The sequence below is a fragment of the Perognathus longimembris genome, chromosome 5 (genome assembly GCF_023159225.1).
Source record: "Perognathus longimembris pacificus isolate PPM17 chromosome 5, ASM2315922v1, whole genome shotgun sequence".
Classification (NCBI taxonomy): Eukaryota; Metazoa; Chordata; class Mammalia; order Rodentia; family Heteromyidae; genus Perognathus; species Perognathus longimembris.
The window spans coordinates 15640587-15653599 of NC_063165.1; positions in this window are offsets into that span (position 1 = coordinate 15640587).

The window sequence follows — 13013 nt, forward strand, 5'->3', positions numbered from 1 at the left end:
AATTCTACCAAGAGTCATATAGCTGGCCTGGATAACAAACGCTGGGCCTCCAGAACTGTGAGAATAAATTTCTGTGGTTTAAAACAAAAAAAAAATTGTTTTAAGGAATTGTTTTAGATTATTCACTAGGTATTTAATGTCAAAATTCAAAACCTAATGCATATTAATCATTAGTAAGGGGCGAATTTGAGGTTGGTAATGTGGCCTAGAGGTAGCATGCTTGCCTAGCATACATGAAGCCTTGGGTTCAATTCTTCAGAACCACATAAACAGGAAAAGCTGCAAGTGGCACTGTGGCTCAAGTGGGAGAGTGCTAGCCTTGAGCACTTGAGCCCTGAGTTCAAGCCCCAGGCCTGGAAAAAAAAAGAGGGATGTGTGTGAATTTTATCAAAATATAAAACAAAAAGCATATGGAAATATTACTATTACCATAATATTGATATAATCAATTTTGTCTAAATTTTTTTTAAGTTATTCCAATGGGAATTCCCACTGAGGCATTCTGGGAATCCTCGGAATTCTGACGTGGCATTCTGAAAGTATCTTTGCAGTGGATGTGTGAAGAAACTAGCATATGAAAATGCCTGGGAAGTGCAAGGTAGCTAGACCCTGCAGACTTTGGCATCTGTCCAACAATCAACACTTACTAAGATCACAGAACTGTTCACCAGACATAGTTTCTCCAGAGAAACCCTTCTTCAAATGCTGTCCCCTTAAGTGACCGAACCACAAAATGACATGCATAATAATAAAATATTATCTACTTTATTAATTTCATTGACTTTGTAGAACCCCTTTTTTATTTTGGAAATATGAATGGGGGTTAATTGCATTTGTGATATTTTAAGACAGGAAGAAGGAATGTATTTAAATGCTTAGATTCTTCATAAGGTTTAACTATAAATCCTTTATTGTACAATGAGCAAAGTTAAGTTTCAGAAATCTGAAATGACTTGTTCAAGATCTTATGAACTGGTTGATAATTCAGATAAATATTGTTTTTTAAATTTTTTCATCTGTAGAAAATGACCTTTTGATAGATCTATGTAAATTCTTAAAATTCATGACGCCTAAATGTTTTGGCACAACACTCTCTTTTTTTCTTTATTATCAAAGTGAAGTACAGAGGAGTTACAGTTTCATAAGGCAGTGAGTATGTTTCTTATCTATCTTGATACCTCCTCCCTCATTTTCCCCCACCTCTGCCCTCCCATTTCCCTCTCTCCCCCATGAGTTGTACAGTTGGTTTATACTATATTTTTTTAAGTATTGCTGTTGCATTGGTTTGTCTTTTTATCCTTTGTCTCTTGGTCTCTTTTTATCCTTTGTCTCTTTCCTTTACTTACAAACTTCTAGAACCTGCAAAGCCCTGGTAGAGTCATCAGAACCTATTGAAAATATGACTAAACTGCATATTACAGTCTTTCTTAGTTACATATTACAGAGTTGTACAAGATGATATTGGTGATCTACATGTAAGCACAGACCCATAAAGTGAGATTGAAACCAGTATATTATTTCTTTATTTGCAGAAGGAGAGATGTCAGAAGATGCTTCTACAAGCGCTCTCTGTAATGGTTCCTTTTAAATATATTTATTTCACATATTAAATATTTATTTTGTAAATTAAATAATTTGTAATAAATATTAAATCTATTATGTAATATATTAACTTTTATTGTGTAAATTAAATATAATTAGATATAATGCTCCTTTCAAAGTATATATTCTTTTCTTTCCAAAGACAAATTAGATACATGATTTATATATTTGTGGAGAAAACCCAGATGTTTTATCATAAGAATGTTGGGCACTACTTTTTACCCTTGTGTTACTATGATCCAGAAATTGCAAATATCCCTGAGTATATAACGGTACTTCTATAATTAGAGCACTTAATTAGACTTACTTATTTTTTTAATTGCCATGAAAACTTACTGAAATATTTACTTCAATAGTATGAAGAAGAGGTTATAAGTGAATATTTTAAAGTCACTCAATAATAGATGAGATTCATACTCACTTATATTTAAAATAATTATACATTTACATGATAAGTAACATTCATTTATGGTGTGCTATCTTTTCAGATGTTTCCTATCATTTATCACAATTCATAAACTATGGAATTATTTGTTTGTAAAATGCAATGTAGTCTATGAAATGTTGAATTCTATCATTGCGATTCTTTTGCTACAACTAAGCAGGAAAAAATAAGCCTTAGGAAATATACTTCTGAAGCAAAACATAATGTTCAACTGTACACAAGTCAAAGGATTTCACTAAGCATTTTGAACTTGCTAAGTCAAATGCTCTTAAAGAATGTTACCATCATCATTCCTGTCTTTAGAATGACCTCTAGGTGGCTTTATTCTTTCATTAAAAGAAAACAACACATTATTGTTTTCTTCATTTTACTGATGATAAAATTTGGCTTAAGAGAAGTGAGATAATTTTCATAGACCCTTAGAAAAAAACAAAAGTAGTAAAATTATGTCAACAATAATTTATTTTCACTAAATATGAATAATACGAGTCACTCTCAAGGGCTTGCAATATTTTAGCAAATTACAATCTAACCATAAGCGGCCAAGAAAGTCACTAACAAATGGCAGTCTTAACATCAAACCATGTGATTCAGTCATAAAGCTTATAGCCATTTAAGTTGAATCAAAGATGAATAGTTAGTCTGGTTAGAAATAAGATTTAGAGATTTACTGCTGTTCAGCCCTGAGCAGATACTGCTCTGCTTATTGCTTCTTGGCTTCTTTTTCTGTAGATCAAAGATGATGACCATGACATAAAGCTGTTATAAAAAGAATAATCATCGTCATGCTAATATCTGCTGATAATCTTGTCCATTCTTTACTTCAACTAGTTCATTATCTCTACATCATATTCTTCCTTGCCTTGTTGTTCTAGTAACATTATTTCACAAAGCTAAGTCAATTATTTCTTTCAGGATGAGAAAGTAGTTATCAGACTATTTTCTGTTTTCTATTCAATAGTTTTATTCACAAGCATGTATTTATTGAGGTTGTTTGGTACCTCACTCAGAGATTATGAATATATTCCACATATTTTCCCGACTTTTTAAACTTAATGTGTCTTTTTTGTTTATAGTAATTTTATTTTTTCAAAAAAGAGTATGGGATAAATTAATGTTGAATATCCAGCCTACATAGTCATCTCTCACTTCCTTGACATCGCCTTTCCATTGACGTTCCCTCTCAAATTTCTACACTGTATATTGCCATCATTTCAAATTGAAATTTACTAATTCAGGTTTGAGCTCTAGGACTCCCATTTAGTCAGCTTGCTCCCTTAATTTGGATTGTACCACTTGATTAATGCCTCTGATATTTACTTTTACTGTTAGGAATCAGAGGTTCATAGGCTTTTCTGCCTAAAATTGCTCTGAACACCAGTCAACTGTAACTATCTCTTAAGTAGATAGAATCTCTGCCTCTCTCTCCCCCTCCTCATTATCTTTTCTCTTACATCATACAGTCCATCCTTGCTTCTTTCCTTACTTTCTTCTTCTGTCCTCCTTTTTCCTTCCTTTCTTTCTTTCTCTGTTTCCTTTCAGCCTTCTGGCTTGAAACCAGGGCATTATGTCTTCTAGGCAAGTACTCTTATCACTTGAACTATGTCTTCAGTCATGCTCATGCTTTTTAATTTTCTTCTTCCTATTCAGCCATTTTGGAACCTAAAATGAATATCTTCGTACAGTATTTCCAAGTTGTAATAATTTTTCTACCTGGGTTGACCACTTTTACTTCCTTCCTTCAAAAATATTGACATTTTTGTGCAAGCCTGGGTGCAAAAAATAAAAAAAAAGAATATCTCTTACCTGTTGGAACTACATTGTAGTAAGACAATTATCATACCAATGATAAAATAAATTAAAGGGTAACCAACAGTGAGTAGTTATGAAAATTAAGGGTTTGAAAATTTAAAAAATACAACCATGTTATAATTATAGAGAAGTGAAGAAATTAGCTACAAGAATGTTTGGATGAAGTCATTCCAACAAAGAATAGGTAGAGAAAACATTGCATGGCTGATAATTTCTTCTTATGTTAGCTGAAATAATTTCCTTGGTTAAGAGATTGGTGGGATCCTACATTGTAGTATAATGTTATTTGCTATATATACACGTATAATTTTTTATTTCCACTAACCCTTTGCCTTATGTAAGACATATCTCAGCGTTAATTACTCTATGAATCTTGGCCTTGGAGCCCATGTTGACAACTCTCATATCTGCTTTTCTCTGGAATAAGACAGAGATAAAGAGCATATTTACTTGATTCATTAGATCATCTGTCTGTTGCTGCCAAATGGACCAATGCCAGGCAACTATTCACACATCATTGGTCTGAGTCCAATTTTATGTTCAATACTGGATAAAAGAAAGGTTGGAGAAACAATAATTTCATGATGCCCTTGCACCTCGCTAAAAGTTCTGTAACAAGAAGAGAATTAGAACTATTATAGGGCAAACATAAATTTTCCTGATAATCTCTTCTTCATTGAAGAACTTATTAAGGATTATAATAATCTATATGTGATTTAAGAAAAATTTCAATAATCAGAGGTCACTTGTAGGGCCCCAGTGGTTCCAATTTGCAATCCTAACTACTCAGGAGGCGGAGATATGAGGATCACAGTTTAAAGCCAGCCCTGGCAGGAAATTCTCTGAGACTTTTATTTCCCATTAACCACCAGAAAACTGGAAGTGGTGCTGTGTCAAAAAGAAGCAGTCATTCAACAAGTTTAAAAAAAAAATGAAGAGGTGAGAATGCATGTGTAACCATAGTGAAATGCATGCAGCTAAACAGTGTTGTGGAGTGCTTAATGTATAGTCCACAGTTCTCCAGTTAATTTTTTCATATTTGTTCATTTTAATCATCAAACAACTCTTTCATTATGAAAATTCTACAATTTCACTTTTATACTTTGTGTGAAATCAAACAAATTGCAAAAGGAAAAGTCTGGACTTTTAATCTAAACCATCCTTTTCATTATTATGAACATACAAGTATATTTAGGTATTAACTTCTTTGATTTGATTAATCTGATTGTTTATCAATAAAATTAATAAAAATTTATACCTTAAATTAATGCATAGTAATACATGTCACTTGAAGATAAATTTCTTTTCTCTTACAAGTTGATTCTGAAATATGTTGGTTACAATTTCACCATAAGAAATGCACATTGGGGTTCTTAGATATTCAGACAAATAAAAAATTACTTGCAATAGCAATACTCACAAAACAGTACATTGGAAATTAACTGTACAATTGGGGGTAGGGACATGTTGAGGGAGGAAAAGTAGGAGAAATATGAGGGAGGGGTAACAAGTATGACAAGAAATGTACTCATTACCTTACGAATGTAACTGTAATCCCTTTGTATGTCACCATGGCTGTAAAATTCAATTTGAAAAATTACTTGAATATAAAACAATTCAAAAGAAGTACACACAAAATATTAGTACATATTTTATAAATGTTGACTACACTCTATCTCAAAAAGCCACGGAAGGTAGATTTAGGAGAAGCATACTTTAAGTTAGCTGAGGAAAAGTTAATAGAAGCCCTTATCTGGAAAACAAATTGATAATAAAAGACTGGAGGAATGGTCCAAATATTAGAGCTCTTATAATTGGGAAGCCCTGAGTTCACTCCTAATATGCAAAAACAAAATTCTAAAATCATCTATATTTAGACACCATGCTCCTACAGTACAGTCATCAAATGTGAAAACGTGAGAAAAAAATTCAGAACTTTTTTTTTTTTTTTTGCCAGTCCTGGGTCTTGGATTCAGGTCCTGAGCCCTGTCCCTGGCTTCCTTTTGCTCAAGGCTAGCACTCTACCACTTGAGCCACAGTGCCATTTCTGGCTGTTTTCTGTATATGTGGTACTGGGGAATTAAACCCAGGGCCTCATGTATTTGAGACAAGCACCCTTTGCCACTAGACTATATCCCCAGCCTCAGAACATTTTTGTAGAATTAAAATCCATATCTGAAGTGTGCCCAGACATTACAATTTAAGGAATATTTTCACCCCAAGTAATTATGAGTGATGGAATGAAGGAATGAGCCTTAAGAAATACAAAACAGCAATGTCCTATCAAATGAATAGTGGGAAGACAACTGACAAATATTTTCCAACTGATTTTCAGAATGCATAGCACGTACTCTGGCAAAATGAACTTTTTTACCACATCAATTTTAAACTGCCATGTTTTAAATTACATTATTTTTATATTAAAATCCATCTTACATCTGCACCTAATTTCCTACAATAGGAAGATACTGAAAGAGGCACCTTGAAAGTTTTATGTGAAGTAATACAGTCAGGGCTTGGAGATGTGAGGTTATCTCCTTCTCACTATGATTTATCCTAATTATCTTTTAATTGGATGTTTCAATAGGGTGTTCCAGAAAAGCACAGTTCCAAAAACTTCACTCATTAAAGATTTCACTAATTACATTGTCCTTCAAGACTTTTCAAAGAACTTTCCCTTTTTCTCAAATATCTTGAAATATGCAAAAAAAGAAAAAGCCTGAAGAGATGGCAAATCCTAGAAGAGGAGAAAAATGATTGTCTGTTCTTTCCAGAATGCAGAGCTGAATGCACCACAAAAACTTCAGAAGTAAACTATACTTCTAGAGGAATTGGCTTAATTGCCCCTTCATAAGAAATACATGAGGGCTTCATTTTTCTATTTTTATCTTTGTGTGCTAGAAAGCAATATGCTATTTATTATTGAAAGAACATTTTTTCATGAAGATACACTATCCTGAATCTTACATAAATTGCTTAGGAGCATTTCATGAGAGTAGTAGAATGTCTTTGTTGAGTATACATTGTGTTTCAGATATTAAAAAATATTTAATGATTACACTGAAATTCTGATATGACTACTTCACACAGACAGCAAATCATTAAGTATTGATTAAAATATGCAAAGTAAATAATGCATTTGCAAAAGCAGTGTTAAAAGAAATATCATTTGGGTGGTCCAAACACATAAAGAAAATAATTAACATTCCATTTTACTTAAACAGGTAATAGAAAGCTATGTGTGTGTGTGTGTGTGTGTGTGTGTGTGTGTGTGTGTGTGTGTGTATGCATGGTTACTTTAAGAAATGGCCCAGGCCCAAAATACCTTAAGTTTTTTTTTTTTGTTTTTTTTTTTGGCCAGTCCTGGGCCTTGGACTCAGGGCCTGAGCACTGTCCCTGGCTTCCTTTTTGCTCAAGGCTAGCACTCTGCCACTTGAGCCACAGTGCCACTTCTGGCCATTTTCTGTATATGTGGTGCTGGGGAATCGAACCCAGGGCCTCATGTATACGAGGCAAGCGCTCTTGCCACTAGGCCATATCCCCAGCCCCTTAAGTTTTTTAAATATAGAAGAAATAATCTCTGAGTGTCAATTACTCATGTGATTATTCCTAACTATCCTAAAGGCTGATACATAAGAAGCTAGCCTGGAGAGACCAAACCTGAGACTCTTTTCTCTACTTAACAGGTAAAGAGCCAGAAGTTGACATGTGACATGTGACATGAGGTACAGAGCCAGCTGTGAACTTAAAGCTAACTGACAGTAAGAGGAACAGAGTTCAAGCACAGCCTTGGCACATGTATATGAAGAAGAAAGAGGAATCATGATTTCATCCTCATCTATGAATCAAATATATAAAATACACAAAGGTCCTCTTTGAATATATAATTAAATATAAGAAAATATTCATAAATAAGTACTCCATAATAATCACGCAGATTTTTCTCATATTTACTGGTATTTACAAATTCTTTAATTTTAATAATAATATACTTTAGTTTTTATTGGAACACAATAACTCTCAAATTGTTCTTTTAATCAGAAGAACATTTACTGAGAAGCTTTATACTAGCAAAGTTGAGACCAATCTCATCTATGTGTATTACCAAACAATAGTGAAAAAAAGAGAGCACAAAACAAGTTATTTTCCAATATATTCACAGGGTATATTAGCTAGAAATAGAAAAAATTTTGATGTTAAATACAACATAAATACACTCCAAAATATCTGATTGGTTTTATAAAGAAAGCAAATAGTATCTTCTGTAAGAAAAAAATATAGTATAAGACTAGGTTTAATGGCTCATTCTTAAAATCCTAGCAATGTGAGGATTTCATGTGAAGCGCAGACAAAAAGTCTCAAAGAGCCAGCTAAATATGGACATTCAAACTTAATCAGGGAAATATACCAAAGAGGTAGATATTTAAGGTTAGTCCTGAGCATAAATGAGAGGCCCAATCTGAAAAAATAAATTTAAAAATTTGTGAGCACAGCTTAAATACTAGAGTGTTTAATAAAAATACAGTCCTGCATTCAAAATTTGATTTTAAAAAACAGTTTAACATTTACAGAACAATATCCAGACAGACAGACAGACAGGCAAGCAGACAGATCAATAGATTGAGATGCAGATTCGGGTATATCCCTGAATGTGTGTGTGTGTGTGTGTGTGTGTGTGTGTGTGTGTGTGTGTGTGTGTGTGTATTGACAGGGAGCATCACAAAAAATCTCCCTGGACAGAATTTAACATATGAACATGTGTGATGAGCATTTGCATATTCCAAAAACTAGGAAGTTTCCAGCTCAGTAGAGATTGCAAGGAGGAGGATGGTGTGAAGAAGGATAAGAAGCAGACAGGCAGATGAGATGTTATAAAGTTCTGCACTTCAGTATGTTGCTTATAAAGGTAGTGGGTAAATATGCATACTAAGGAAGCACGACAGTTTTAGGCAAAATTTCCTCTTTCATCTCTGAAGACACTTGCTCAACATTGGACAAAAATTTGGAGAATTGCAAGTTCGACCCAGGTAAACCACTTAGGATAAGACTCATGGAAATTTGAGATGTTATGATTCCCTCCACAAGTGAAAAATCTAAACAGATATCACACATATTTAGAAATCAGAACCCAAGTAGCTTAGCAATTGAGTAAATAGAAGTGGAGATTTCAGTCAGGAATAATTAGATGGATAATTGTGTTAATGGTGAATTTTGTAAATTACAGATGTCATTTTCTAACCCACATGTCTCCCATGAGACACTTAGCAATTCCTTGCAAGTGTTGACTTCATATAACTTCACAAGTGATTTAAAATGTACCACCTGAAGTGCTTGTGCTCACACACACACACACCCTCACACACACCAGAAAAGAAACCTCTAACCTCAATTTTTATTACCACGTGAGGTAAAGCTATGACTCCCCTCTATCCGCTCTAAAGAATGTATCTGACAGAATAACACACTGGTGATTTCTGAGTCATAAAGATCAATATCCTATTATCTGCCGGCAATCAAATGTCTTTCTAGATATGTCTCTCCTCAATTCCCACCATCACTACTTTATAATCTCATTGAGTTTTTCACATTTTCTGTCTTTACTTTACCTTTTGATTTTTTGATTTATTGACTACTTCTTTATTTCAGTGTCTCTTCTATATGGAGTAATAAGTCCCTCGTCTCCACAAACAATGAGACTATTGGAAAGGAGCAAGAATGACAACTACATGGCTGCCTCATTGACATTTTCCCCTCTGCTTTAGGTAGCTTACTTTACATATCCATTTCTCCAGAATCTAGAAAAACACTCGATGTGGCCTGCGCAGTAAGCAGTTTTAATGACTTTAGCCACTTAAAAAACTCTACTCTCTACCTGTGTGGATCAGAGACCTTTTTTTTGGGGGGGGGGGGAGACTCTTTTATAGTTTATTGTTTTTGTTTTTTCCCAGAGCTGAGGTCCGAACTCGGGGACTTGTGCTCGCTAGGCAGGCGCTCTTCTGTTAAACTACATCCCCAGCCCAGACTTTTTTTTTTTAATTACAGTGCATTGACCAGATTTGGGGGAAAGAGTAGTCCCAAAAAATTTTGCACTATAAAGTTCTATTTGCCAGTGTGTAATTTTGTTTTTAAACTGAGAGATACTCCCCTTTTTTTCAAACAGAGATAATAAAGTTCTTATTTGTCACTATAATAGACATCTATGAAACATAACAGAAAATACGTGTACTTGTTTGGTTATCTAAAAGTTTCATATGTATCATTTCATCTACATACTTTACATTCTTTTACTGGGCTGTAATGCATAGATTTGTGCTTTGTTGCTTTTTTGTTTCTTCTTTTGTCATTTTCCAGGATGTTTGGATTCCATGGTTCTCAATTTTACAATTTTACTAGGAAACTTCTGATTTTTACCCCCACAATTCAATATAAGAAGAAAGTGTTGATTAAAAATGCAATATTTTTTCCAAAATTGTACAAGATATTAACAATTGTAGCTAAGCTTGAAAAAAAATGCAGTCTTTGTGTCTACTATATGGTAAAATTTCTAGGAAGGTTATACAAGATTTAGAAATCATATTTATGGTGTGTGTTTTCTCAACCTCAACAATTCTCAGTTCATGGCTGGAAAGAATTATTGGGGATCATATGGAGAATAAATGCAATACACATGCCTTATATTTATGCAAATTGTTTAAATTTGTATTTAATACAATTTATTCAGATTCCTGTCATAGAGAAGAGCCATTTCACAGACATATATACAGCGTAAACTCAAATAGCCATAGTCAAATTGAATTTTAGTGTTCAAATTCACTTACAGTTTGAAAAATTGCATTGAGAATCAAGCAAAAGCTGTAACATTCTTGATAAGTTGAGTGTTGTTGAAGTTGAAAGATTGATTTATTATTGGTATATTACATAATTTATACAGATTCATTGTGTTTAATGGGCTATTCACTCATGCAGAGATAAGTCTTCACACTACATTTGAAATCAAAGAAGATATAATCAGTATCTTGAAATTCTTGTGCATACTTACATATTCAGTTCTACAATATAGTCTCAGACAGTAAAAGAATGATTATAAACAAAGTTATATCCTTAGTACAAAATGACCTTAAATTATGTAAAATTGTGTACAGTTTCAGCATTCTTTTTATTTCATATACTTTAAGGTACTCTCTTACAAAGTAAAGCCTGGAAATATATCAAGTGCAGTCTGTAAGCACTCCAATGGGAGTTTCCATAAGGAGAATATATATTACTCCAGGGCTTGTAACACCATTTGCTTTAATTTGATCAGTTTAATTAAATCAAAAAGTGTTATAATCCTCAAGAGAGGAATGGCTGTACTTAGGATAACTCCCTTAGAAATACTTGAAATATGAGTGTTTTTGTAGAGTGGGTTAAGGGCAAGCTAAAAATGTAATACAAGAATGAAGAGAAATTCCAAGGTCCACTAGGCAATATTATATTTTAAGCTTTTGCTAATCAAGAAGATGGCAAGATAGTAAACCAAAATAGAAACAACAACAAAAACAACAAAGCAGTAGTAAGATTAGGTAATAAATGTTGTATTATAGTCCCACATGAAGTGCTCTTTACAGCTATTTTGTGTAGATACAAAATTTAAATGTATGTAACTATAACACATTTGCATTAGAATGGTATAACACATCAGGAGACACACTAGAGTTGCTATTGTTTAGGACATTGCACTCTCAAGTTTCCTGTAGGACATTAGAGTGAGCCCTGATTTCACTATGAGAGCATCCACTGAACATCTGTTATCTGTACACCACTGGTGGCTTAAATACATATTCTTATGTAATAGCTATTTATTTTATCACATGTATATTGTTTAATTTTCCCAAGTAGACTTCTATCCTTAACTGATAGTACCATCTGACAATGATGCTTGAAGTGATTTAGTTGAATATCCAGTAGCTTAATGTGGTTGGGTCTGAGAATATTTTAAGAAAAAAGAAGGCGGGGGGGGGGGGGGTGGCGAAGGCGGGGGAGATGGGTCATTCCTGTAATCCTAGATGCCTATAAACCACCCAGGAGGCAGAGACCTCAAGATTGAGGTTGGAAGCCAGAATAGGCAGGAAAGTACATGAGGCTCTTATATCCAGTTAACCAGCAAAAACCAAACAAACAAACAACAACAACAAAAAACAGAAGTGAGTATATGCTTTACTTCTGGTAAATAGATAGCCTTGAGTGAAAAAGCTAAGAGACAATGCATTGGAGGATATTTTAAGGAAGTAATATGATCAGGTAAAGATAAAGAATATGGACAATGATTGCTTTGTCTAATTTTATTTTTTATTGTGAAGGTGATTTACAGAGAAGTCACAGTTACATAAGTCAAATAATGAGCGCATTTTTGAAGTGTTACACCTTCCCTCATTCTCTCCCAGCTTTTCCCCTCTCCCAAATTGTATAGTTCATTTCCAACATAGTTTCTAGTGAGTATCACTGCATAATTTCCACTCATCATCCCACCAGTTCTGTGCTTCCCCTTCCCCTCCACAAATCAGATAAATTTACATATAAGACAAAGGGTAGAGAAATAAAATATGACATGAAAAATGAAAAAGCAGAAGAAAAAAATTAAAATCAACCACAACCAGTACAATAAAGAGCAACTTGATTTTATTTCTTGGACTTCATTTCAATATGCATCATTTTATATGATCCTATGCACATAGCTATTGAACCTTTCTGATCCTCTCCTAAGAATATCCTCCTTTGACCTCAGTGCATGAATGCTTAGAGTCCTGTTTAATTTACTATGTCCAAGTGCAATTTTTGTCTTTTACTTTGTATTAGGTTCACTTGTAGATTTATAGGCACATTCTAACTACTACAAATGAGGGAAATTTCACTTCATTTTAATTTGAATGATTGGAGTTGAAATAGATCATCAGAACTTAGCTTGAAAGTTTAAATTTGCCACATTTAAATAGTTACATTTTAACTTTCTAAAGAGTTGAATCCATTTTTTAAGGATTAGAGACCCTCAGTTACCTCTGAGAACTCTTAAGTCCATTAACAGCAGATTGAAATGAATAAATGAGAACTGCGCTCAGTGTGTATTGACTCTGGGGTGTCACTGTGCAAAGTTACTCTCAGCTAAGACACCATGACA